Below are 27,801 nucleotides of genomic sequence, written 5' to 3'. Positions count from 1 at the left end.
ATTAGTAATAACCAGGAAGGAAGTAGGTTGAGGCAAATGAATGAAGAGGTTGACAATACAGTAACAAGACTTATGGTGGTGATCACTTTGTATTGTTATGGCTGTTGAATTATAATACTGTAAACCTGAAACTTATATAATAATAATTTTAAAAAGAAGTCAGAGCTACCAAGATGTTGCCAACTATTGATTTCATCATTTATCATTCACTTATATGTATGGCAACTCAATGGTAAAGAACCTACCTGCCAATGCATGAGGCATAAGAGGTGCAGGTTCAATGTCCAGGTCGGGAAGATCTCCTGAAGAAGGAAATGGCAACCCACTCTAGTATTCTTGCCCGGGAAATCCCATGGACAGAGGATCCTAGCAGGCTACAGCCCACGGGGTCACAAACAGTTGGAAAGAACTGAGCGACTGAGCACACATATGTAGGGAGCTGAGCACCTATAGGCTACAGGTTCCATGCTAAGCATTATAGAGGAAAGATAAAGGGAGGCATACCACTCTTGACCCCCAGTAGCCTATATTCTTTCATAGGATAGAAATATTTAGACAGCTACCACAAAAGATAAAGCTGGGAGTTAAGTTGTAGTATTGGGCTAGTGTGGAATCTGAGGAAGCTCCATAAAGGATTTAGGGTTTGGAAGATGAATGAGGGTTAAGGAAAAACTGAATGGGAAAGGCTGAAACATGGATAGCTAGGCTCCAAATATATGCAAGAGAATAGTATGCCAAGAATGAGTGATTTGGGTTACCTATGCAGTGTTCGGTATGAAAGAAAAGAGAGGGTATTAGAAAAGACAGAAAGAGGTGAAGTTGGAGAAGAAAGAAGAATTTATTTTGTTTTATTTTATTTGTTTACAAATAAAATCGGGTTATAATTGCTCTACGATGTTGTGTTATGAAGCGGCTACATGTATACATACACCCTTTCCCTCCCACCTCACCACCCCACCCCTCTAGGTCATCACAGAGCACTGAGCTGAGCTCCCTCTGCCACGCAACAGCTTCCCACCAGCTCTCTATTTTACACAAGGCAGCATATGTATGTCAATGCTACTTTCTTGTTTTTTCCCTGCCTCCACTTCCCCTGATATCCCCAGGTCTGTTCTCTAAGTCTGCATCTCTATTCCTGTCCTGCAGTTAGGTTCATCAGTACCATTTTTCTGAATTCCATATATGTGTGTTAATATATAATGCTTGTTATCTCTTTGTGACTAACTTCACTCTGTATGACAGAAAAGAAGGATTTAGATCATAGCACACTCTAACACATGCATAAGGAAAGAAATATGACAACAGCTGGAAGAGATTGAAATTTATCAAACAATACCACTCTCATTATGTGGTTCGGTTCAATTCAGTTCAGCTCAGTAGCTCAGTCATGTCTGACTCCTTAAGACCCCATGTACTGTAGCATGCCAGACTTCTCTGTCCATCAGAGATTGCTCAAACTCATGTCCATCAAGTCAGTGAGGCCATCCAACCATCTCATCCTGCCATCCCCTTCTCCTTCTGCCTTCAATCTTTCCAAGCATCAGGGTCTTTTCCAATGAGTCCATTCTTCACCTCAGGTGGCCAAAATATTGGAGTTACAGCTACAGCATAAGTCTTTCCAATGAATATTCAGGATGGATTTCCTTTGGAATGGACTGATTGGATCTCCTTGCAGTTCAAGGGACTCTCAAGTATCTTCTCCAACACCACAGTTAAAAGCATCAATTCTTTGGCTCCCAGCTTTCTTTATGATCCAACTGTCACATCCATACATGAGTACTGCTAAAACCATAGCTCTGATTAGATGTACCTTTGTTGGCAAAGTAATTTCTCTGTTTTTTAATATGCTGACTAGGTTGGCCATAGCTTTTCTTCCAAGGAGTAAGCATCTTTTCATTTCATGGCTGCAGTCACCATCTGTAGTGATTTTGGAGCCCCCAAAAAGCAAAGTCTCTCACTGTTCCCATTGTTTCCCCCTCTCTTTGCCATGAAATGATGGGACCAGATGCCATGATCTTGGTTTTCTGAATGTTGAGCTTTAAGCCAGCTTTTTCACTCTCCTCTTTCACTTTCATCAAGAGATTCTATAGTTCTTCTCCATTTTCTGTAATAAGTGTGGTGTCATCTGCATATCTGAAGTTATTGATATTTCTCCTGGCAATCTTGATTCCAGCTTGAACTTCATCCAGCCCAGTGTTTCTCGTGATGTACTCTGCATATAAGTTAAATAAGCAGGGTGACAATATACAGCTTTGACCTACTCCTTTTCCTATTTAAAACCAGTCTGTTGTTCCATGTCCAGTTCTAACTGTTGCTTCCTGACCAGCATACAGATTTCTCAAGAGGCAGGTCATGTGGTCTGGTATTCCCACCTCTTTCAGAATTGTCCACAGTTTATTGTGATCCACACAGTCAAAGGCTTTGGCATAGTCAATAAAGCAGAAATAGATGTTTTTTCTGGAACTCTCTTCCTTTTTCAAAGATCCAGCAGATGTTGGCAATTTGATCTCTGGTTCCTCTGTCTTTTCTAAATACAGCTTGAACATCTGGAAGTTGAGTGTTGCTTTGCTAGCATATGATATGAATACAATTGTACGGTAGTTTGAGCATTCTTTGGCATTGCCTTTCTTTGTGATTGGGATGAAATGTGGCTCAGTTTCATTAAAATCCCAGTGATAAAATAAAGATCTTCACATAAAAATCTCTAAGGTAAGTCAGCATATAATGAGACACAATTATTTGTCCAATATTTATATAAAAGCGAGGATGTGTGGTCATGAAAATATCTCAAGGAAAACTGAGTTTGAGAGTAAAGTTTGCTAACTGAGTATTATCTAGGCTTCTGTCAAACACAGACTTGGGTACAGGCACATCTCTTAATCACCCCATGCACGCACACACATTCAATCTCATAACCAGATTCTTCAGCTGCACCATGCAGTACATCATGAAAAACCACCGATTTAAAAAGAAATAAGGTAAAACTCAAGTCGTCATTGACAGTACATAAAATGAATAATTTTAGAGAGAAAGGTTAAATTTTTATCTCAAGCATACAATTTTAGAGAAAACTTCTGCCATTATAAATTTAAATTACCTTTTCTAATTTCTATTTTCAGCTCTGATATATAGAGTTTGGAAGTCATCATATCCATCCTTAAAAGCAAGAAACAGGTAGGAAAACTGAAAATTAATGACTATCTGGATCTATTGGAGATCTGAGGTCACAGGATCAAAAAGCACAAAAACAGAAAACAACATCCAAATTTAGAGAGGCTAGTAAATACAGAAATATACAGCAATAGAAACAGGTTTACTTGTAATAGTAATTTACTTGAAGCCTCTAGACACATAAAATAATAGGCATATGTATATGATAATTTTGATAAATTCCATAAAGTTGAGTGTGGACAAGCATGAGACTGAAAATCTTCATGGGTTTTAGTCTTGGGGTCAACTCCCATTTTTGTGGGTGTTAGCACCAGAAAACCACCAAGATCTCATGGCAAAGATCCAAGAAATCTTGGATCCTTCTGGGCCGTGGCCACAGATGAAAGCAATATCTATGGGAAGACATGTCAGGTGAGTGTATTCTCCTCGGTTCTATCTCATCACAACAAAGATTTGGAGTGACAGACATTAAAGCCCTCGGAGCGTCACAGCTCCAGGTCTTGGAGAGACTGTGTTACAGCCCTCAGGTCTCAAACAGCCCGTGTTAGAGCTCTTAGACAAATCAGTGTTACAGCTCGGTGTTACAGCTCTATTTTATTTAGAAAATAGCAGGAGAATTCATCCTCGAGGTGTAAGGTCATGCCGACCCGAAGACATGAAGAGAGTAGAGTGAGGGAGCATGCTAGCGCGTGGGAAAGAGAGAGAGCCCTTTGGCTTCTCTTTTATATGTTTTTCCTCCCCCTGGGCCTGCCCTGTGTAAATTGGGCTGGCCAGGAGTGCTGTTTGTTCTACCTGAGGTTCTCATTCTAGTCCTCAGAACTTCCTTTCACCTTCCTTTGTTCTATTTTCGTGGGCTTTTCCCTTCCTTGTCTTTTAGCCACTGCCATTTTGGACTTCTGTTTCCTATTCTAACTACCTAACAAGACACAACAAGAGCTTTCTCTAGAAGAAAAGCATGTTCTCTACAGAAAATATCCTGCTAGAATATAATTTTTAAATCCTATTCCAGTTGGGGGGAGGAAATTCTTTCCTACTGGAGATCTTTCCAACCTTGTTGTCCTCTAAGAGGGAAAATACAGTGAACAAAATTTTGAGTTTCAAGAAAACAGATTAGAAACTCTGAACCCAGGAAAGAGAGTAAGAGACAAGAAGTTGTGGAGGGAGATATATCACAATCTGAAGTCAAAGAACAATTAAAGATCTGAAACATGTTTAAAAGAATATAAAGTGAACCCTCTCCCCTATACCTCACATTAACACAAAAAGTGTTATACAACAGTGTAACAACAGTGAATTTGAGCTGAGGAGCTGCAAGACACAGACTTTTATAAAAGAAGAGTATTTTCAAAAACCAAAAGCCAAAAGGGAGAAAAATAAGACCTGAGAGGAATCTGAAGCTTCTATAACCTACAGGTATGCGCGAATGCTAAGTCACTTCAGTCTTATCTGACTCTTGGCCACCCCATTGATTTCAATCTATTTGATAAAATGAAAACACAGGAAATGCTACCAAAATCAGACAAAGAAATTACAAGAAAGAAATATTACAGAGTGATATTGTTACTGAGTTCAAGCTCACTCTGCTCACCACACGACAGGCCCATGAATACAAGACACAAGGTGTTGAGACAAGGAAGAAACTTTAATCTTAGAGCTGGCAGATCAAGAATATGGCAGTCTAGCACCTCAAAATAACCTCCTAATTGGGCTCTGGATGCCAGATTATTTTACAGAACAGAGAGAAGGAAGCAAAGTGGAACTAAAGTCAAAAGGCAGAATAGAGAGGGAGAGACAGGAAAGTAAAATGAAAAGGTCTTCAGTCTTGTAAAACATCTCCAAAGTAATAGCCAGGCTTTGGAATGGGTGTGCTAATATCTTCTATTCATAGGTGGGTTGAGACAAATTATCTCTCTCTGAGCTGAACAAAGACATTCTAGTTTACAGTCAAGCAGAGGGGCAGGGTCCTCTGTGGCAAGCCATTTAGTATGATTATAATAATAAAAGCAATGAAAAGTAAGTCAAAGAAACACTTTCCAACATGGAGTCAGAATTGGCTTTCTCCTTGCAACAGTATCTTTTATGAACATAGCTACAAAAACCAACAAGACAATAACAAATTAAATCCAAAACTGTATTCAAAAACTTATTTACTGCAACCAAAGTGTGATTTATTTCAGGTATACAACATTCAAAAATCAATCAGTGTAATCAACCATATCAGTAGACTAAAGAAGGGAACTTATCTAAACAACTTGAGTCAGAAAAATGTCACACACATTTATGGTATAAACTCCGAACAAATTAGGAATAGAGACTTCTTTAAATTGATAAACAATATCCACAAAAATCCAACAGCTAATATCATAATTAGCTGTGAGAAACTGAATAATTTTCTTTCAAAATTAGGAGAAAGGCAAAGGTGTACTCTCCTATTACTCCTGTTCAACATTGCACTAAAGGTCCTAGGTAGTGGAATCAGATAAGGAAAAGAAGAAATGAAGGGCATATAGTTAGGAAGGAAGAAATAAAGCAGTTTTTATTTGCAGAACTCATGGCTTTTTATGTAGTAAATCCTCAAGAAATGTAGAAAAAAATAAAAATAAATCCTGGAAAAAACATTTAAATTTGCAGGAAGGATAAAATTTAAAACACAAAAGTTAATTGTTTTCCAGTAATCAGCAATTTAAATTTGAAATTCAAAACTTGAACTTGAACAGTAGCATGAAACAAAATGATACACTAGTACAAATCTAAAAAATATGTATTTTCAGTATGTAATGCCAAAATCTTCAAAGCTCTGATGAAAAATTCACATAATATCTAAACAAGTGGAGAAACAATCCACATTCACAGATTAAAAGACTCAGATTGCTAAAATGTCAAGTCTTCCATTCTATGTATAAATTCAATGCAGCCTCAAATAAAACTGTAGCAAGCTATCTATAGACAATAACAAACTGATTTTAAAGTGTAGTTTTTGTTTTTTAGCTACTAAGTAATGTCTGAAATTTTTGTGCCCTCTAGTCTACCCATTATAGTATTACTGCTTGGAGAATTCCATGAACCGAGGAGCCTGGCTAGCTACAGTCCATGGGATCGCAAAGAATCAGACATGACTGAATGACATCACTTTCACTTTCACAGACTGTGGCCCACCAGGCTGCTCTGTTCATGGGATTTTCTAGGTAGGAATACTGGAGTGGGCTGCCATTTCCATCTCCAGGAGATCTTCCAGATCTAGGGATCAAATGTCTCCCGCGTATGAAACGGGAATCCGAGTTCCTGTCCACAAAGCTGAAGAATGGAATCCATGAACTACAAACACTCTTGGTAGCAAGCAAATAGGATTTATAAGAAGGAAAAAAGTACAAAGGTCTTAGCATACATCCGAGAGGGATAGAAAGTCCCCCAAAAGGTGGGGATTGCAGCACTTTTATATCTTTACCAATATGCAGTTCAGTTCAAACTCTCAGTCCTGACTCTGCGATCCCATGAATCATAGCACGCCAGGCTTCCCTGTCCATCACCAACTCCCAAAGTTTACTAAAACTCATGTCCATCAAGTCGATGATGCCATCTAGCCATCTCATCCTCTGTCATCCCCTTCTCCTCCTGCCCCCAATCCCTCCCAGCATCAGGGTCTTTTCCACTGAGTAAACTCTTCCCATCAGGTGGCCAAAGAACTGGAATTTCAGCCTCAGCATCAGTCCTTCCAATGAACACCCAGGACTGATCTCCTTTAGGATGAACTGGGTGGATCTCCTCACAGTCTAAGGGACTCTCAAGAGTCTTCTCCAACACCACAGTTCAAAAACATCAATTTTTAGGTGCTCAGCTTTCTTCACTGTCCAACTCTCACATCCATACATGACCACTGTAAAACCATAGCCTTGACTAGACGGACCTTTGTTGGCAAAGTAATGTCTCTGCTTTTTAATATGCTGGCTACATTGGTCATAACTCCCTTCCAAAGAGTAAGCGTCTTTTAATTTCATGGCTGCAATCACCATCTGCAGTGATTTTGGAGATATATATAAGTTTAGTAGGCAGGATGACAATATACAGCCTTGATGTACTCCTTTTCTTATTTGGAACCAGTCTGTTGTTCCATGTCCAGTTTTAACTCTTGCTTCCTGACCTGCATACAGGTTTCTCAAGAGGTAGGTCAGGTGATCTCCTATTCCCATCTCTTTCAGAATTTTCCAGAGTTTATTGTGATCCACACAGTTGAAGGCTTTGGTGTACTCAATAAAGCAGAAATAGATGTTTTTCTAGAACTTTCTTGCTTTTCCTATGATCCAATGGATGTTGGAAATTTGATCTCAGGTTCCTCTGCCTTTTCTAAAACCAACTTGAACATCTGGAAGTTCACTGTTCACGTATTACTGAAGCCGGACTTGGAGAATTTTGAGCATTACTTTACTAGCGTGTGAGATGAGTGGAATTGTGTGGTAATTTGAGCATTCTTTGGGATTCCCTTTCTTTAGGATTAGAATGAAAACTGACCTTTTCCAGTCTTGTGGCCACTGTTGAGTTTTCCAAATTTGCTGGCATATTGAGTGCAGCACTTTCACAGCATCATATTTTAGGATTTGAAATAGCTCACCTAGAATTCTATCACCTCCACTAGCTTTATTTGTAGTGATGCTTTCTAAGGCCCGCTTGACTTCACATCACGTGATGTTTGGCTCTATGTGAGTGATCACACCATCGTGATTATATGGATCATGAAGATCTTTTTTTGTACAGTTCTTTTGTGTATTCTTTCCACCTCTTCTTAATATCTTCTGCTTCTGTTAGGTACTTACCATTTCTGTCCTTTATTGAGCCCATCTTTGCATGAAATTTTCCCTTGATATCTCTAATTTTCTTGAAGAGATCTCTAGTCTTTCCCATTCTGTTGTTTTCCTCTATTTCTTTGCTCTTTTTCTTTGATCGCTGAGGAAGGCTTTCTTATCTCTCCTGGCTATTCTTTGGAACTTTGCATTCAAATGGGAATATCTTTCCTTTTCTCCTTTGCTTTTCGCTTCTCTTCGTTTCACAGCTATTTGTAAGGCCTCCTCAGACAACCATTTTGCCTTTTGGCATTTCTTTTCCATGGGGATGGTCTTCATCCCTGTCTCCTGTACAATGTCACGAACCTCCATTTATAGTTTATCAGGCACTCTGTCTATCAGATCTAGTCCCTTAAATCTATTTCTCACTTCCACTGTGTAGTCATAAGGAATTTGATTTAGGTCATACCTGAATGGCCTAGTGCTTTTCCCTAATTTCTTCAATTTAAGTCTTAATTTGGCAATAAGGATTTGATGATATGAGCCACAGTCAGCTCCCAGTCTTGTTTTTGCTGACTGTATAGAGCTTCTACATCTTTGGCTGCAAAGAATACAATCAATCTGACTTTGGTATTGACCATCTGGTGATGTCCATGTGTAGAGTCTTCTCTTGTGTTGTTGGAAAAGGGTGTTTGCTATGACCAGTGCATTCTCTTGGCATAACTCTATTAGCCTTTGTCTTGCTTCATTCCGTAGTCCAAGGCCAAATTTACCTGTTACTCCAGGTGTTTCTTGACTTCCCAGTTTTGCATTCCAGCCCCCTATAATGAAAAGGACATCATTTTGGGTGTTAGGTCTAAAAGGTCTTGTAGGTCTTCATGGAACCATTCAACTTCAGCTTCCTCAGCCTTACTGATTGGGGCATAGGCTTGGATTACTGTGATATTGAATAATTTGCCTTGGAAACAAACGGAGATCATTCTGTCATTTTTGAGATTGCATCCAAGTACTGCATTTTGGACTCTTTTGATCACCATCATGGCTATTCCATTTCTTCTAAGGGATTCCTGCCCACAGTAGTAGATATAATGGTCATCTGAGTTAAATTCAACCATTCCAATCCATTTTAGTTCGCTGATTCCTAGAGTGTCGACATTCACTCTTGCCATCTCCTGTTTGACCACTTCCAATTTGCCTTGATTTGTGGACCTAACATTCCAGGTTCCTATGCAATATTGCTCTTTACAGCATTGGACCTTGCTTCTATCACCAGTCACATCCACAACTGGGTATTGTTTTTGCTTTGTCTCCATCCCTTCATTCTTTCTGGAGTTATTTCTCCACTGATCTCCAGCAGCATATTGGGCACCTACCGACCTGGGGAGTTCCTCTTTCAGTATCCTATCATTTTGCCTTCTCCTACTGTTCATGGGGTTCTCAAGGCAAGAATTCTGAAGTGGTTTGCCATTCCCTTCTCCAGAGGACCACATTCTGTCAGACCTCTCCACCATGACCCAACCATCTTGGGTGACCCCACATGGCATGGCTTAGTTTCATTGAGTTAGACAAGACTGTGGTTCTATGATCAGATTGACTAGTTTTCTGTGATTATGGTTTTTGTGTGTCTGCCCTCTGATGCCCTCTCACAACACCTACCATCTTACTTGGGTTTCTCTTACCTTGGAAGAGGGGTATCTCTTCACAGCTGCTCCAGCAAAGCACAGCCACTGCTCCTTACCTTGGACGAGGGGTATCTTCTCAGGGCCGCCCCTCCTGGCCTTTACCGTGGAGTAGCTCTGCTCCGCCCTCCTGCGCCCAGTGCAGCCGCTGTTCTTGGATGTGGGGTTGCTCCTCTTGGCCGCCGCCCCTGACCTCAGGCATGGGATAGCTCCTCTTGGCTGCCGCTCCTGACATCTGTACAGTTTTGTTTGTCTCCTGTTCTTAAATCATGTTGTTTCTAACCAGTTTAAAGGTCAAGATCCTTACCTTAACCTAAGGTTTCTCTTGATCCTCAGATTAAGTTGCCACCTTTTCATGTCCCCTGACCATTTTACCTTATTAAATTGACCAGGCTTATGGGTTTAAGATCAATGATCACCAGTTGTTTTGCCCTCAGGCATATGGAATAAAAGTTAATTACTGCCCTTTCCTGGATTTGGGTGCTGATAATTCATCAGCCCAAAGACACATTCCAGAAATTTGGGACCATGGAACAGAATGTTTACTGAAAACAAGACTGAGATCTCAGAATTCCATATTAACACCCTAGTAATTTCTACCTCACATTGGCAGTTGGATTCTTTCCCACCGAGCCACCAGGGAAACCCCTTTAAAGTGTATATGGAAACGAAGAAAGCTGAGAATAGGCAATACAATACTGAAGAAGAAGAAAAAAATTGAAGGATTCATAAATAAATAAATAAATAGCCTTACTTACTCTAAAGCTATATAATCAAGATAATGTGATGTCAGTGAAAGAAGAGACACATAGATCATAAAGAGTGCCCAGAAATAAACTCATATAAATATAATCAACTGACTGTTAAAAGGAGTCAAGCGGTTTGTTTTGTTTTAACAAATGGTGTTAGAGGAATTGGATGTCTATATGTCTGGTAAGCAAAATAATGTCCTTGAAAGATGTCCATGTCCTGACCCCAAAGCTTATGAACATGCTACCTTAAATGATAAAAGGGGCTTTGCAGATATAATTGAGAATGTCGACATAAACACATTATCCAGATAAGGCCAAGTAATCACAAGGGTCTTTTATAAGAGGGAGGTAAGAGGGTGAGGATCAGAGAAAAAGACAAAAAACAGGAGCAAAGATTTGAATATACTTGCTGTTGTTTTGAAGATGGTGGAAGAATCTATGAGTCAAGGAATTCAGGTGTCCTCCTGAAGCTAGAAATACAAGGAAAAGATTCTCTACTAGAATCTCTAGAAGTAACAGAGCCCCAAAAAAATGCATACTGTATTCCTGACTAAAAAACTGTAAGAAAATAAATTTGTGCAGTTTTAAGTCACTGAGTTTGTGGTAATTTGTTACAGCAACAAGAAGAAATGAACACCCAGGCAAAATAATGAGTTTTGACTCAGATTTTACACCTTTCACAAATGTTAAGTAAAAATGGGTCATAGAACTAAATGGAAAATGGAAAATTATAAGTCTTATAAAGGAAAATAAGAAAAAAATATAGGTGACCTTTGGTTTGATGAATTTTTTGATACCATACCAAAAGCACACTCCATCAAAAAAGTGATAAAATGAACTTTATTGGAATTTTTAAAACTTTGCTTTGAAAAATGCACTGCTAAAAGAATCAAAAGATAAGTAGGATATACTAAATAATGGTCACCCAAAGATGTCCACATTATAATCCCTAGATTAGGGATAAGTTATGTGAATGGTATAAAGGAATTTTGCATGGCAAAGGGAATTTTGCAGATATACTTAAGAATCTTCAAATAGGGAGATTATCTTGGATTATTGGTGATCCCAATGTAAACATAAGATTTTTAATATAAAATGAGGGGGAAAGAGTAAGGATCAAAGACAGAAACTCCATGCTGCTGATTTTGAAGGAGGGTGAGACCATGAGCCAAAGAATGAAAGCAACCTCTAGGAGCTAGAGAAGGATAGAAATGGACTCTCTCTTAGTAACTCTAGGAGGAATACACCCTTGACTACACCATATCTGTAGGAATTCTGATCTCAAAAACAATAACAGAATAAATTTGAATTGTTTCAGTCACTCACTTTGTGCTTGTTTATTATAGCAGCAATAAGAATCTAAATTCATAAGGCAATCAGGGAGGAAAAAATCCACAATAGGAAAACAAAATTGTAAATAAAATAACAGGCAAAAATATGAAAACACTTCATCAAAGAAGACAAACATATAACTTTTAAACAAAACGTATTTGAAAGGAAGCTCAGCACATTAGTCATTAGGCAATTGCAATTAAAACAGTAAGTGGCCACTACATATCCCAGTACAGTAGCTGAAATTCAAAAACTTGAGAGTATCAATTACTGTTGCAGAGCAACAGAAATTCTCATTTGCTGCCTGTGGGAATGCAAAATGATGGTAATTTTGTAAGGCAATCTATCAGTTTTTTATAAAGCTAAATATAGCCTTTCCATAAAATTCAGAAATTGCACTTCTAGGTCATTACCCAAATGATTAGAAGCATATGTCCAAACAAAAATCTGCATATGGTTGTTCATAAGAAATTTATTCATACTAGTTGAAAACTGGAAGCAACCATGATGTCCTTCAATAGGTGAACGGTATAAACAGAATGCAATAGATCCATACAATGGAATTTTGTTCAGCAATAACAAGAAATAAGCTATTGAACTAAAAAGATGAAGCTAAACTCCTGGGTTAAAGATGTTAGTCTGAAAGGCTATGTATTATATGATGCTATTTATATAACATTCAGAAACAAAAGAAAAACCAACAAATCATTGGTTGCCAAGGGCTTGAAGGGTGATGGAGTAAATAAGCACTTTTTTTGTTTCTAAGGCAGTGAAATTATTCTTTATAATACTGTGATGCTGGATAAACTATACTATGCATTTGTCAAAACTCGCAGAACTTTCCAGGATAAAGAGTGAACCTTAAAGTATGCAAATTTAAAGAAATCATTTAGAATATTAGGTGATAGCAGGACAGAATACAGAATATGATAAAAACAGCACAACTGACTTATAAATATATGAAGCAATCCCACTAAAAGGATTAGGGGAAAAGATGCTAAGCTATGTAACTTTTGAAATTAGTAGAGTCTGTGAGAATAAAGCCAAAATAAGCAGTTCATAAACACTACATTTTACTTTGTAAAGTTTTCCCCACATCATGGGTGAGGGTTAAAAACTGAAAGAGTTATAAATGTATATTGAAATTTATGTAATAAGTGGTTATATAGCAGATAATAGGAGTCATGTTGGAGTGAGAGGTTATAGATAAGTAAGGGAAGGAAGCTTGAATTTTCCATACAGTACCATACTGAATTAGAATTGGAGACATCAGTCTGAACTCATGATTAGTTGAAGGTAGATATAAATAGATACATCTAGAGATATTTACAGATATGTGTATACATGTGTATTTCCATGGTTTGTCAACTAACATGATCTAGAAGTAACAACATCCCAGTAGCAACCACACACCCAAAACTTAAATGATTGTCTCTAATATTATCTACAATTAAAGAAATCAGAAACCTTTGGAGAATTGACTGATTCTGGAGCTGGAGCAAGAATAAGCAAGATAATCTGGGAGAATCTTTTAGTGACTAAAAGTAAAGAAAGTGCTCAGAAACCAAAATTATGTGAGCAAAAGAGACTAAGGAATCAACTAAAAGATTTCCCCAAGTGGAACAATTTTATCAAGAAAATAAATAGTACAAAGCACAATATAAATATTCATAATCCAATTTAATGACAAGCAAAACATCCACTAAAACAAAATTGAAAAATTGTACAAAATGGTGTTACCTTTTTGACAATAAAACATTATTCCTTGGTAATGATTATTACTCTTTAGAACTGTCAAGGTCTTCAAAACAAAGAAAATCTGAGAAATCATTAAGACTCTAGTAGAATCTAAGGAAACATAACAACTATTTATAATGTGGTATCCTTGATGTGAATGTGTCTATAAACCCACCCATCCACCCACACACATCACGCACACAGTTCAACTGGTTAGCATTGAGTTTAATTGTGAAATTATGAGTTAAAATTACTATTAAATTTTGGACAAAATAGTAAAATTTGAAACCAAAATAAAGAGATAAGTTATCATTATTTGCAAAGAAAACAAAATTAAAAATAATATTTAAATGAAACCATTAAAATGATATTATGAGCAACTGAAGATGCTGGAACAAGAGAAACTATGACAACTTTCATGTTGCAGTAATAATCAGAAAATATACATGGAAAATATTTCAGATGTATAAAAATATACAGCATAATTCTACTAAGAAAGCATTTGATCTATGGGAATAAACAAAAGGGAGAGAGAATTTTTCACATAAATTAAATGCCCCAAGAACTACATTTGGAATTTTACCTATAATAAACTCAAAATAATAAAGTAAAATAGGCATTATTGTCTGCTTTTTATAGATGTGGGCAGTGAGCTCTTGAGTGTCTAACTTGTAGAAGATTACAGAATCTGAAAGTCTTTGAAAAAGGACTCAAATTTTGGACTGAGAGATTCTAAAATACGTGTCATTTTACTCCACTGTGATATAAAGTTCCATTGTCTTTTGTATTAAACTATCTTTTGAAATGAATAACAAATTGCTTAATTTTTACTGCACTGGTGGCAACCATGAATAGCAGTGCATTGTGAGCCTCTTCTTCCTGATTACTGTGGATGCATTCTATAGTTAAAATCTTAACACTTTCTATCACATTACGAAATTTTAAGAAAATTATTTTAATAATCAAATGTGTTTATTCTTTTAATTTATTGCCTCATTGTCCTGATATCCTTCTGGTACCTCTTCTCTGGTTGGCATTCAATATATTACAAAGCATTGTTTTTGCACATAGCACTCCTTAACCACCTTTATTAACCTACGTTTTTAAATAATTTTCTATTTGTGTTCCTGAGTGGTTATCCCATCCATTCCCCAAAATAAAACTCTTTTCAAAGTAGCATTCACTTAGCACTCTTACAATCATCTTTATCACCTGGGTTTTAAACACTTTTCAACTAAAGGCATATTACAACCATAACCTTTGAAAACCACTGTTGAGGTAGAAAGCAGGAATTACTCTTAAAAACATCTTTATCACAAGTGTTTTTAAACACTTCTTTGCAACAGTAATATTTGCCCTCACATTAAAAGTTTGTGTTTTTTTTAATCCTGTTAAAGTAAGAACATCTTTCTGTTTTCTTCTTGCATTAACAAAAAGTGAGAAATTTTAAATTGCAATCTTTTTCCTAAACAGCTTTATGTTCCTTTTTTATTCCCCCTGTAACATTTAATGTTATTGAGGAGTAGTCATAAGATGAATTTTTGTTTGTTCCTTTGTATCTAAACTGGATTTATACTTGTGAGATTTCCTATCTATTAACTTGATTATTCCATATTACATTTGATACTTGGTTTTAACTTTGCCTTTATCATATATATTATTCTTAAACTTAAATATTCAAACTTTGTTTAGATTTAGAAATGCTTACCAAGTATTTTGCATATTAGCAGAAGGTCAGAAAAATAAAAGCAAAAAGGAGGAAAATGAAGAATAAAAGATTAAAGAATTTAGAGTCAGAACAAGTGGAAGTTCAGGTTCTAACTCTACTACATATTGGTAATGTTGTTTAGGACAAATTACATACCCTGCAAATTTTACTTGCCATGTTTATAAAATTGTGATTAAAATCCCTACTGGATAACTCAAGTGCGTTAGATAGGAAAGCAAGTTCAACTCTGTGTAGCACACAGGAGGTCTGAATGACCACCCAGAAGTGCATCTTGAACATAAATCATTGTAAGAGAAAATTTCATATTGGAAAATTTAGTACTGTTAGAAGACTGCTAAGAAATTTGTGGAAAAACCAGATCAAAATATTTTCAAAAAAATCCAAGCTTTGTTTTGCTGCTTAAGACCATCTTTTTTGCTGGCTTCCCAGGTGGCGCTAGTGGTAAAGACAAAAGAGATGAGGGTTTGATCCCTGGGTTGGGAATCTCCCCTGAAGGAGGACATGGCAACCCACTCCAGTATTCTTGCCCAGAGAATCCCATGGACAGAAAAGCCTGGAGGGTTACTGTCCATAGGGTCACGAAGAGTCAGGCTGAAGCGACGGCATGCATGCATGCTCATTTCACTCCCTGAAAGTTTTGTTTGGTATGTGATGATATTTTACTCTCACACATCAACTCTTTTTAAGCAATTAAAAGGGAATACCTGCTTTCTTATTAGCATATAATAGTAACTTTCTTTCCTATGAAAGAAATATGAATTAAGGTTTTCTTCAAGCCTCAGATGCACTGTACCGATTCAGGTCCCATTGTCATTCTCACTTGTCTTACCTGTAGGAGGCAAGGCTGTTTTTCTTTCCAAACAACAGGATTCTAGATACATGAACCCTGATATCTGGTACTGTCATTTTACAATGCTGCAGTCTGGATGAATTGTCATTTAATAGCACCAACTAAATTGATCTCTATTTTAATAATTCAAAGTATATATACTAACAGGACTGAAGCTGTGAAGAAGGATAATGTATACTGACCAATTTTTACATGTTTTATAATCCATCAAAAGGGGAATATTGCCTTTGGGTACAATTTATTTTTCTTTATCATAAAATTCTACCATAGTTAGAACAGTCATATAAATAAAAAAAAAAATGAGTCACTTGCAGAGGTAATGAAAGGAAACCCATTCAATCATCCTTCTGATGATTCCTTCTGGCTTTTTTGACAGCTGAAGACACCAAAGTGCAATCAAATGCCTTTAGCACAGTAATGAAAAATGTAAGCATCAAGCAAATTTGTCCACATGAAATAATTGACAATGGTATAGTGAGATTCAATTCAGTGGCTTATAAAATACAAGAATTTGATCTAAATTAATTTAGAATTACAAAGCACTAGAAGCATATGTTATTTGGCAAACTAAAGAAATGGATCATGTTTCTATTTGTATATATATTGTCTTCATTCATTCCTTGGGCAAAGAAATAAAAGCAAAAACATGTTATGATTTTTAAAGAATGCTCTTAATCCTCCTTCTCTGCTTTTCTGTAAAAATGTATAAATAGTCCTGTTCTCTGAGTACAAATGACTTCATGCATAAGAATCAGGAGGCCAAAAGAGAAATGAAAAACAAAGGCATAAAATATCGATTAACTGAAACAACAGATTCAAAGTTGCCTTTCCTGAATATCCTTTAATTCAAAACAAAGGTTTCTTTATGCAAAATGGAAAATGATTTAAATGTAAGCAAGTTTATGAATAAAATTATGTCATTTTAAAAGCCATTTTTTCCCTTGATGATAGTTTCTTTTAAATTTTACTGATACAATTCAGAATAAGGATGTAAAAAACAATGTAAATAGCATACCCAATAACTAAAAGCATGCCAGTGAAAGTCGTTCTCTGAAGTTTAGGACTCTAAATGTGATGAAAACATTACAAGTTTGCACCCTGGGACTTTAGACATAAGGAATATACATAGACATTTTCTATATAGGCAAAATTATATGCTGTGGATCAAGGAAACTGATTCCTCTATCTGAGGAATTGAATATTATAGAGATTAAGAAACTTCCCCCAAGATCATATATAACTATAGGTAAGAACCAGGTCAAAGGCACAGATTTGCCTAGCTTTGAAGATTAAATACTTCATGTAAGTAACACCTCAACCTGCAAAAGAAGAAAAAAATATGATTTACCTTTAAATAGGTACATAAATATTCAGCAAAAATGTTATTTGTATGCAATTTTATTAAACAAGAATTATTAGTAAGACTAGAACTAGAGGGGGAATTTCCATAACCTGGTGAAGTATATTTTGTTGTTGTTGTTCAGTGGTCCATTCAGGTCTGATTCTTTGTGACCCCCTGGACTGTGGCACACCAGACCTCCGTGTCCTTCACCATCTCCCGAAGTTTGTCCAAATTATGTCTATTTCATAGGTGATGTCATCCAACCATCTCATCCTCTGACAGCCTCTTCTCCTGACCTCAATCTTTCCCAGCATCAGGGAATCCATCCAATGAACTGGCTGTTCATATCAGGTGACCAAAATACTGGAGCTTCAGCCTCACTATCAGTCCTTTCAATGAGTATTCAGAATTGATTTCCCTTAAGATTGATGGTTTGATCTCCTTGCAGACCAAGGGACTCTCAGGAGTCTTCTCCAGCACTGCAGTTCAAAGGCATCAACTTTTTGGCACTCTTGTCTTCTTTACGGTCCAGCTCTCACAACTGTACGTGACCACTTGGAAGACCATAGCCTTGACTATACAGACATTTGTCTGCAGAACAATGTCTCACTTTTTCAAACATTATCTAGTTTGCCATAGCTTTCCTGCTGAAAAAGCAATTGTCCTTTGATTTCATGGTTGCAGTTACCATCTGTAGTGATTTTAGAGCCCAAGAAGAGGAAATATGTCACTATTTTCCCATCTATTTGCAATGAAGTAATGGGGCTGGATGTCATGATCTTAGTTTTTTGTTTTGCTTTGTTTTGTTTTGTTTTAATATTTAGTATTAAGCCAACTCTTTCACTCTCCTACTTCACCCTCATCGAGAGGCTCTTTAGTTCCTCTTTGCTTTCTGCCATTAGAGCGGCATCATCTGCATATCTGAGGTTGTTGATATTTCTCCCTCCTATCTTGATTCCAGCTTGTAACTCATCCAGCCTGGCATGTCTCATGATGTGCTCAACATCTATAGTTTTAATAAACATGGTGACAACAGGCAGCACTGTCATACTCCTTTCTCAATCCTGAACCAATCAGTTGTTTCATACAGGAATCTAGTTATTGTTTCTTGACCCTCATACAGGTTTCACAGAAGTCAGGTGAGGTGGTCTATTATTTCCATTTCTTTAATTGGGTTTGCCTTGTGGCTCAGCTGTTAAAGAATCCACCTGCAATGTGGGGGACCTGGTTTCGATCCCTGGATTGGGAAGATCCCCTGGAGAAGGGAAAGGCTACCCACTCCAGCATTCTGGCCTGGAGAATTCCATGGACTATATAGTCCATGGGGTCGCAAAAGTCAGACACGACAAAGCGACTTTCACTTTCACTTCCCTTTGGACTGCAAAGGGATCAAATCACTCAATCTTAAAGGAAATCAACCCTGAATGTTCATTGGAAGGACTGATGCTGCAGTTGAAGCTCCAATACTTTGGCCACCTGATGTGAAGAAATGACTCACTGGAAAAGACCCTGATGCTGGGAAGACTGGAAGCAAAAGCAGAGGATGAGATGGTTAGATAGCATCACTGGTTCAATGGACATGAGTTTGAGCAGACTCCTGGAGAAAGTGGAGGACAGAGGAGCCTGGTGTGCTGGAGTCCATGACATTGAAAAGAGTCGGACAGGACTTAGCTGCTGCTACTGCTGCTTAGTCATTTCAGTCATGTCCAACCCTCTGCGACCCCATGGACCATGGCCCGCCAGGCTCCTCTGTCCATGGGATTCTCCAGGCAAGAATACTGGAGTGGGTTGCCATTTCCTTTTCCAATGATAAAGTAAGAAGTGAATGAAGTTAGTTCCCCTGTAGAGTTCATGGGGTCACAAAGAGTCAGACCCAACTGAGAGACTTTCACTTCACTAACAGTTTTCCACATTTTGTTGTGACCCACACAGTCAAAGGCTTTAGCATAGTTGATGAAACAGAGGTAGATGTTTTTCTGGAATTCTTTTGCTTTCTCTATGATACAGCAAATGCAGCTTGATCTCTGGTTCCTTTGTCTTTGGAGTCAGAGGAAAAAAAAATTATCACAAAGAACTGCACTAAAGAGCTCAATCAAGAGCAATGCTTTCTTCTGGGGTTTTATGGTTTCATGTCTTACATTGAAGTCTTTAATCAATTTTGAGTGGATTTTTGTATATGGTTTAAATTGTGGTCATTGTTGTTGTTGTTGTTGTTCAGTTGCTCAGTCACAATCAACTCTTTGAGACCCCATGGACTGCAAAATGCCAGGTTTCCCTGTCCTTCACCATCTTGCAGAGCTTGCTCAAACAAATAAATATCCATTAAGTTGGTGATGCCATCCATCCATCTTGTCCTCTGTCATCCCCTTCTCCTGCTTTCAATCTTTCCCAGCATCAGGGTCTTTTCTAATGAGTCAACTCTTCACAGCAGGTGAGCAGAGTATTGGAGCTTCAGCTTCAGCGTCAGTCCTTCCGATGCATATTCAGGGCTGATTTCCTTTATGTTTGACTGGTCGGATCCCCTTGCAGCCCAAGAGACTCTCAAGAGTCTTCTCCAACACTATAGTTCAATTCTTTGGTGCTCAGCCTTCATTATGGTCCAACTCTCACATCCATACATGACTTCTGGAAAAACCATAATTTTGACTGGTTTCATTCTTTGGAACACAGCTGTTCAGTTTTCCCATCATCATTCACTGATGATACTCTCCTCCTCCCATTGTATATACTTTGTTCCAATTTTCATAAATTAATTGACCATATAAATGTGAGCTCTTTTAGGCTCTTTATTCTGTTCCTTTGGTCCACAAATCCATGTTTATGTCAATACCATAGTGCTCTGATTACTATAGTTTTTAAGTATAGTTTGAAATCAGGGAACACAAAACCTCTAGTCTTGCTCTTCTTTCTCAGGATTGTTTTGTCTCTTCAGGGTCTTTTGTACTACCATACAAATTTTAGATTTTTTTTTTTTTTTTTTTGGTTCTGTGAAAAATACTGTTGGAATTTTGATAGGGACTACATTGAGTCTATAGATTTCTTTGGGTACCATGAACAATTTAATAGTATTAAATCTTCCATTCATTGAGCATGGAATATCTTTCTTTATGTGTATCATCTTAAGTTTCTTTTACTGATGTCCCTTAGTTTTCAGTGTATAGGTCATTCATCTTTGGGTTAAATTTGCCCCTAGATATTTAATTCTTTTTGATGTGAGTGTAAATGGGATAGCTTTCTTAATTTCTTTTTCTGGTAGTTCATTGTAGTGTATAGAAGTGCAACAGATTTGTATATTAATTTTTAGTCCCATAACTACTGAATTCATTTATTAGTTTTAACAACTTTTAGGTACAGTCTATAGGGTTTTCTATATGTAGTATCATGTCACTTGTAAATACCCTTACCCCTTCCTCTCCAATTTGTATGCCTTTTATTTCTTTTCTTGTGTAATTGCTGTGACTAGGGCCACCAATACTGTGTTGAACAAAGTAGACTGAGTGAGTATCCTCATCTTGTTTTTGTTCTTAGCAGAAAAGTTTTTAGTTTTTCATCACTGAGTATGATATTATTGTTGAGTCTGTGATGATGATATGTATTATGCTCAGGCACATCTATACCCACTTTGTCAGGAGATCTTTATCATAAATGAATACTGGATTTCATCAAATAATTTTTCTACATCGATTGTAATGATCATGTGATATTTGTCTTTCATCTCGTTAATGTGTTTTATCACCTTGATTTGTGGATATTGAACTATCCTTGCCCCCCTGGAATAAATCCTACTTGATCGTGGTATAGGATCTTTTTAAAGTAGTGTTTAATTTTGTTGAGGATTTTTGCATCCATGCTTAACTGAGATGCTTATACTTTTCTTTCTTTCTTTCTTTTTGTGGTGTCTTTGTCTGGTGTTGATAATGCTGGTCTTTCTAAATGAATCTGAAAATTTTCCATCTTCTGTAAGTTTGGGAAGTGTTTAAGAAGGGCAGGTATTACATCTTTGAATGTTCAGTAGAATTCATCAATGAAGGCATGTAATCCTAGACTTTTGCTTGTTGGGTGGTCTTTGATTACTGATTGAATCTAGTTATTTTTAATTGATATAGTTAGATTTTCTATATCTTCATGATTCAGATTAGAAGATTGTGTATTTCTAGGAATTTATACGTTTCTTGAAAGTTGTTCAATTTGTTGGGAGATAATTGCTCATAGTGATTTCTAAGATCTTTTCTATTTCTGTGAGTGAGTCATTGAATCTGCTTTTGATTTTTTATTTTATTTATTTCATCCTTCTACCTTCTTCCTTGGTACGTTTAGCTAAAGATTTGTCAATTTTGTTTATCATTTCAAAGCGTGAGCTCTTAGTTTCATTGATATTTTCTATTGTCAATTTCATCTCTACTGCCTTTCTTGTCCTTCCTCACTTCTCTATCCCCTCTAGGAAATACTAGTTTATTCTCTATATCCATGAGTCTGTTTCTGTTTTGTAAAGTCATTCATTTGTTTCATTTTTTCATTTTCATTGTTTCATTTTTTCATTGTTTCATTTGTTTCATTTCTTCATTTTTCACTTTTTCTTCTAAGAAAAAATATATAGCTGAAAATATATACTGTTTGTCTTTTGCTGTCTGACTTATTTCATGAAACATCATGGCCTCTAGATCCATCTGTGTTGTTGTAAATGACAGGATTTCATTCTTTCTTATGGCTGAGAAGTCAGACAACCTGATTAAAAAATAGGCAAAAGAATAGAATAGACATTTTTTCTAAGAAGATATACAGGTGGCCAATAAGCACATGAAAAGATGTTCAAATTCAATAATCAAAGAAATGTAGTTCTAAAGCAATGAGATATCAACTTACACCCATCAGAATAGCTATCATCAAAAAGTCTACAAATAGCAGAATGCTGGTGCAGAGGTGGAAAAAAGGAAGGAGCCAAAGTACTCTGTTGGTGAAAATGTAAATTGGTGCAGCAACTACAGAGAATGGTATGGAGGTTCATCAAATACCTAAAAGTAGAACTATCATGTGATCCATCAGTTTCATTCATGGATATATATCTGAAGAAAATGAGAACACTAATTGGAAAACATACATGCACTCTGATGTTCCTAGCAGTATTATCTACAGAAGATAAGATATGGAAGCAATAGATAAATGGATAAAGAAAATGGAATATGTGTGCATACACATATATACAGAAAAATACATATATGCACATATATTCTTTTTACATCTAAACTGAGCTTAGATATGTATATAGTTACTCCCATTTAGTTAATTGTTTATGGTTACTTTTATAGTTCTTCTCTGTCCAATTTTTCTTCTCTTCCTCTCTTCCCTTCTAGTTTGATGATTTTCTTTGGTGTTTAATTCTCTTTCTGATTTTTTGGGTGTTTAGTATATATTTTTGTTTTCTGGTTACCATGATAATCACATATATCATTCAATGTATGAAATAGTATATCTTATGTTGATAGCAACTTAAAATTGAACACACTTAAGAATTCATTTTTTTCTCCCTTCACCAATGTTTTATATTTTTGATGAAACATTGTACATTTTATTATTTTGTGTCTCTTCTATCAAATTATTTTAGGTTTACTTAAATATTTTAATTTTACTATTTTTGTGTTTTAACCTTCATAGTAGCTTTAGAAGTGACTAATCAACTAATGTTAGAGTATATTTACCTTTTCCACTGAGGCTTTTATTATTGTAAGTTTCCTTATTATTAATTAATGTCATTCATTTTCAACAAGAAGAAATCCCATCATTACTTTTTCTAAGGCTGGTTTAGTATTGAGAACTTTTCTAGCTTTTGCTTGCCTGGAAAACTTTTCTTTGTCTTTCTACTCTTAATGATAACCTTGCCAGATAGAGTGTCCTTGGTTAGAAGTGTTCTTTTTTTTCCATTTCATCTCTTTAAATATGTCATGAAACTCCCTTATGACTGACAATGCTTCTGTTGAGAAATTTTCTGATAGCCTTATGGGATTTCCCTGTATGTAATAATTTGTTTTTCTTTTGATGCTTTTGCAATTCTTTTTTATATTTAACTTTTAACCTTTTAATTAAATTGTCTTGGTGGGGATCTCCTTGGGTTCATCTTATTTGGAATTCTCTGAGGTTTCTGGACTTGTATGTCTAGTTCCTTCTCTAGGTAGGGAAGTTTTCAGTCATTATTTAAATATTTTTTCTGACCCTTTCTCTATTCTCTTTCTGAGAATGTTTTTCTCTTCACAGCTCTATTTTGGTGAGTCCCATTGCCTTGGGTTACAACTCACTGATCTGTTCTGCTTCATCCAATCTGGTTTTTAATCCCTCTAGTGTATTATTAGTCAGTTATTGTATTCTTGAGATGTGTGATTTCTGTTTGTTACTTTCTTATGTTTACTCTTTGCTGAAATTCTCACTGTGTTCATTCATTTCTCTCCCAACTGCAGTGAGCTGTCACTGTGTTCATTCATTTCTCTCCCAACTGCAGTGAGCCTCTTAATGACCATGGCTTTGGATTCTTTATCATATAGATCACTTGCCTTCCTACTATTAATGTTTTTTTCTGAGGTTTTGTCTCTTTTGTTTGGAACATGTTTCTCAGTTTCGTCATTTTGCTCAACTCTCTGCATGTTTCTATATATCAGACCAAAGAGCTACTTATCTCAGTCTTGAATGAGAGGCATTGTGTAGTTAATGAATCTTCTCTTTCATCCTTGCCCTAGCTCTTGGTTATCTCTTGAACCTTTGTGGTAGTTTACACCTCTTTGTTTATTCTGAATGTGTTCCCATTGTTGAGGGTGTACCCAAACCTGTCAGTGTTCCAAGAGGAAGAATCTCATTTAACCCCTCATTTCAGATTGTTGGAAGTCAAACCCTCAGGCACAACTTTAACATATAAAAATATATACAGTCCTGTGGGGCAATAATTGTCATACCTGCTGGTCTCCAGTCCAAGAGATCTAGAGATGTCTTCTGGGCAAGAGTTGCAAAATCAAACCTCCAGACAAGTATATTGATTCCTTTCTTGTTTATAAGAGTTTATAGGAAGACTTGTTGAGTTATAGTGAAGCCAAAGAAGTGCACATGGACATGGTCTCCCTGCCTATGTTTTCTAAACGTGCTTCCCTAGCTCCTAGATGTGTGAGAAACCTGAAGCTTTTCACTCAGGCTGAAACTTCAAGCTAAATTTCTTTTTCCCATGAAGCCTGGGGTTGCATTTCAGTCTGCTCTCTGTTCAGTGCCCTAGAGAGTAAAGTAGCATTCTAAGAACTGTCTTTCAGATTGTTATAGTCCCATGGAGCTCAGAAATACCAGCCCCCTTGGCCACTTTGGCCAGTATATCAAGAGGAATCTTCTGTGTAGATTGCACACATCTGGCTTTAGCAAAGCAGCTGAAGAGTATAGAGAGTGGGCACACTCACCAGCTTCAGAAAGACCAGGAAAATGTCTTTAGTGTGCATACCCACAGATTTCAACAATGCAGCAGGAAAGCATCTTACCTTTGCTTGCCTGGCATCAGCAAAACAGTCGACCAGTTGTCATAACCACTGCTCTTCCTGTAATAGCAATGTGGTGGGAGGATGTCACGTTTAATCTCAGTGAAAGTGAAAGTCGCTCAATTGTGTCCAACTTTTTGCAACCCCATGGTTTATACCCCACTAGGCTCCTCTGTCCATGAAACTCTCCAGGCAAGAATACTGGAGTGGGTAGCCATTCCTTTCTCCAGGGGATCTTCCTGACCCAAGGATCAAACCAGGGTCTCCTGCGTCACAGGAGAGCTCAAATGCCTACTTGCATTAAGAGAGTAGTTGGAGAGTGAAGTAGTGGCATCCACAAACTTCTCAATCTCAGGGAATTTTCAACTCCCCCATATTTCTTAAGCAGTTGCTTTCAGATCAACAAATGAGTATTCTTCACATGTTGTCTAGATGCTTTTCAAATAGCTGTTTTTATGCCGGGCCTATTGGCAAGTGAGACTGCATGTGAGATCTTTAAAAGGGGAATTCAAGTTTCTTTGGGTTACTTGGACATCAATCCTATTGGTTTCTTAAGGTAAATAATCTGTGGTGCAGATCCCAGGGGTCAGGAGGCTGACGTGTCTGGTGAGGTCCCTACCAATTATGCGTTCCTGCACTAAGGATGGAGTTTTTTTTGTTTTTGTTTTTGTTTTAGGATGGACTACCATACCCATCTTGATGCGGTGCATTTATCCTTTAATGTGGAAAAGTAGTTCGTCTAGTCTCCAGATTTTTTTTTCCATTGATAATGATCTATATGTAGCTGTAGATTTTGTGTTAGCTTATGTAGAATTCCCCTGGAACCTTGAGTGAGGTTGCATTGGATCTATAGATGGCTTTGGGTAGTATGGATATTTTTACAATATTAATTCTTCCAATACACAAACACAAGATATCTTTTCATTTACTTGTTTCTTTTTCAGCTTCTTTCATCAATATCTTATTGTTTTTAGTGTAGAAATGTTCATGTGCTTGGTTAAATTTATTCCTAAGTACTTTATTGATATTATCAGAAATGGAGTTATTTTCTTTATTTCTTTTTCAGATATTTTATTGTTAATGTAAAGAAGTGCTACTGATTTTTTTTCATTTATTTTTATTAGTTGGAGGCTAATTACTGTACAATATTGTAGTGGTTTTTGTCATACGTTGATTTTTATATATTGATTTTGTATCTTGCAACTTTACTAACTTTTTAGATTAGATCTAATAGTTATTTGGTGGAATTTTTTAGGATTTTCTTAGTACAAAATCATGTAATCTGCAAATAGAAACAATTTTACCTCTTCCTTTCCAATTCTTATGCCTTTTATTGCTTTTACTTGCTTGGTTGCTCTGACTTGGACTTCCAGTTCCATGTTGAAATTCAGTAAAAAGTGGGCACCTTTGTTTTCTTAGATGAAAATATGTCAAAGCTATTGCTAGCCAGTATGATATTAGCTGTGAGCTTGCCATATATGCTCTTTGTTATATTGATTTATGTCCCTTCTGTATTTAATTTGTTAAGAGTTTTTCTCATGAATAGATGCTGAATTTTGTCAAATGCCTTCTCTGCATCTATAGAGTTGATTATATGATTTTTACCTTTCATTCTATTAATGTGAGGAATTTCATTTTTTAATTTTGTGTATTGAAACTTTATTAGATTCCAGGGAGGAATTCCACTTGATCATGATGTGTGATCTTTTTGATGTGTTCTGAAACTCAGTTTGCAAGTATTTTGTTGAGAATTTTTGCATCTATACTCACCAGAGATAATGGCCTTTAGTTTTATTTGTGTAATATTCTTATATGGCTTATATGAGCATATTGCTTGCCTTGTAAAATGCATTTCAATATTTTGAAAGATATAAGAAGAATTGGCATTTATTCTTTAAATCTTTGGTAAAACTCACTTGTGAAGCCATGTAGTTCTGAGTTATTTTTTCTTTTTCTCCCCCTTGGGAAAGCTTTATTTAACTTATTATTATTATTGTGTTAATGTCCTTATTTAATATGGGTATGCTCAGATTTTTCTTTATTATTCTGCCTTGATAGGTTATGTATTTCTAGGAATTTAATAATTTCTCCAGGGTTGTTCAGTTTATTGGTATATAGTGGTTCATAGTAATCTCATGATCTTTTGTATTTCTGTAGCTCAGTAATAAGACTTCTCTTTTATGCTTAATTTTGTATATTTGGAATCTGTCCTTTTTTCTTGGTTATGCTAGCTAAAGCTTTGTCAATTTTGTTTATCTTTTCAGAGAAACAACTGTTAATTTTGTTCATTTTTTTTATAGTTTTTCTGTTCTTTATTTAATTTATTTTTACTCTAATCTTCATTTTCCCCCCTTCTTTCTGCTAACTTTAAACTTAGTTTGTTCTTTTTCTAGTTCTTCAAACTGTAAAATTAATTTGTTTATTTGATATCTTTCTTTTTTTGTAACATATATGTTTATTGTTGTAAACTTCCCTGTTAGAACTGCTTTTGCTACATCTCAGAAGTTTTGCGTCTTGTGTGTACAGCAAACAAATCATAAATAAAATGAAAGGACAGTGAGAGAAAAGACATGCAAATCACACATCTGATAATGGTTCAAAAACTACAAGAAACTAATAAAACTCAAAAAAAAAAAAATAAACCAATTAAAAATGAGCAAAGTACCTGAGTAAACATCCTTCCAAATAAGATAATCAAATGACCAAGATATACATGAAAAAATGTTCAATGGCACTAATCATTAAGAAAATGCAAATTAAAATCATAGTCTGTTAGAAGGGCTATTATCAAAACACAGGAGATAACAAATTTTGGCAACAATGTGGAGAGAAGCAATCCTTGTGCACTGTTGGTGAGAGCCTAAACTGGTACAATCACCATAGAAAACATTATGGAGGTTCTTCAAAAAATTAAAAGTAAATGTTCCATATGATC

The sequence above is a fragment of the Muntiacus reevesi genome, chromosome 9, assembly GCF_963930625.1.
Source record: "Muntiacus reevesi chromosome 9, mMunRee1.1, whole genome shotgun sequence".
NCBI classification, from domain to species: domain Eukaryota; kingdom Metazoa; phylum Chordata; class Mammalia; order Artiodactyla; family Cervidae; genus Muntiacus; species Muntiacus reevesi.
Note: the sequence above shows the minus strand (reverse complement) of the source record.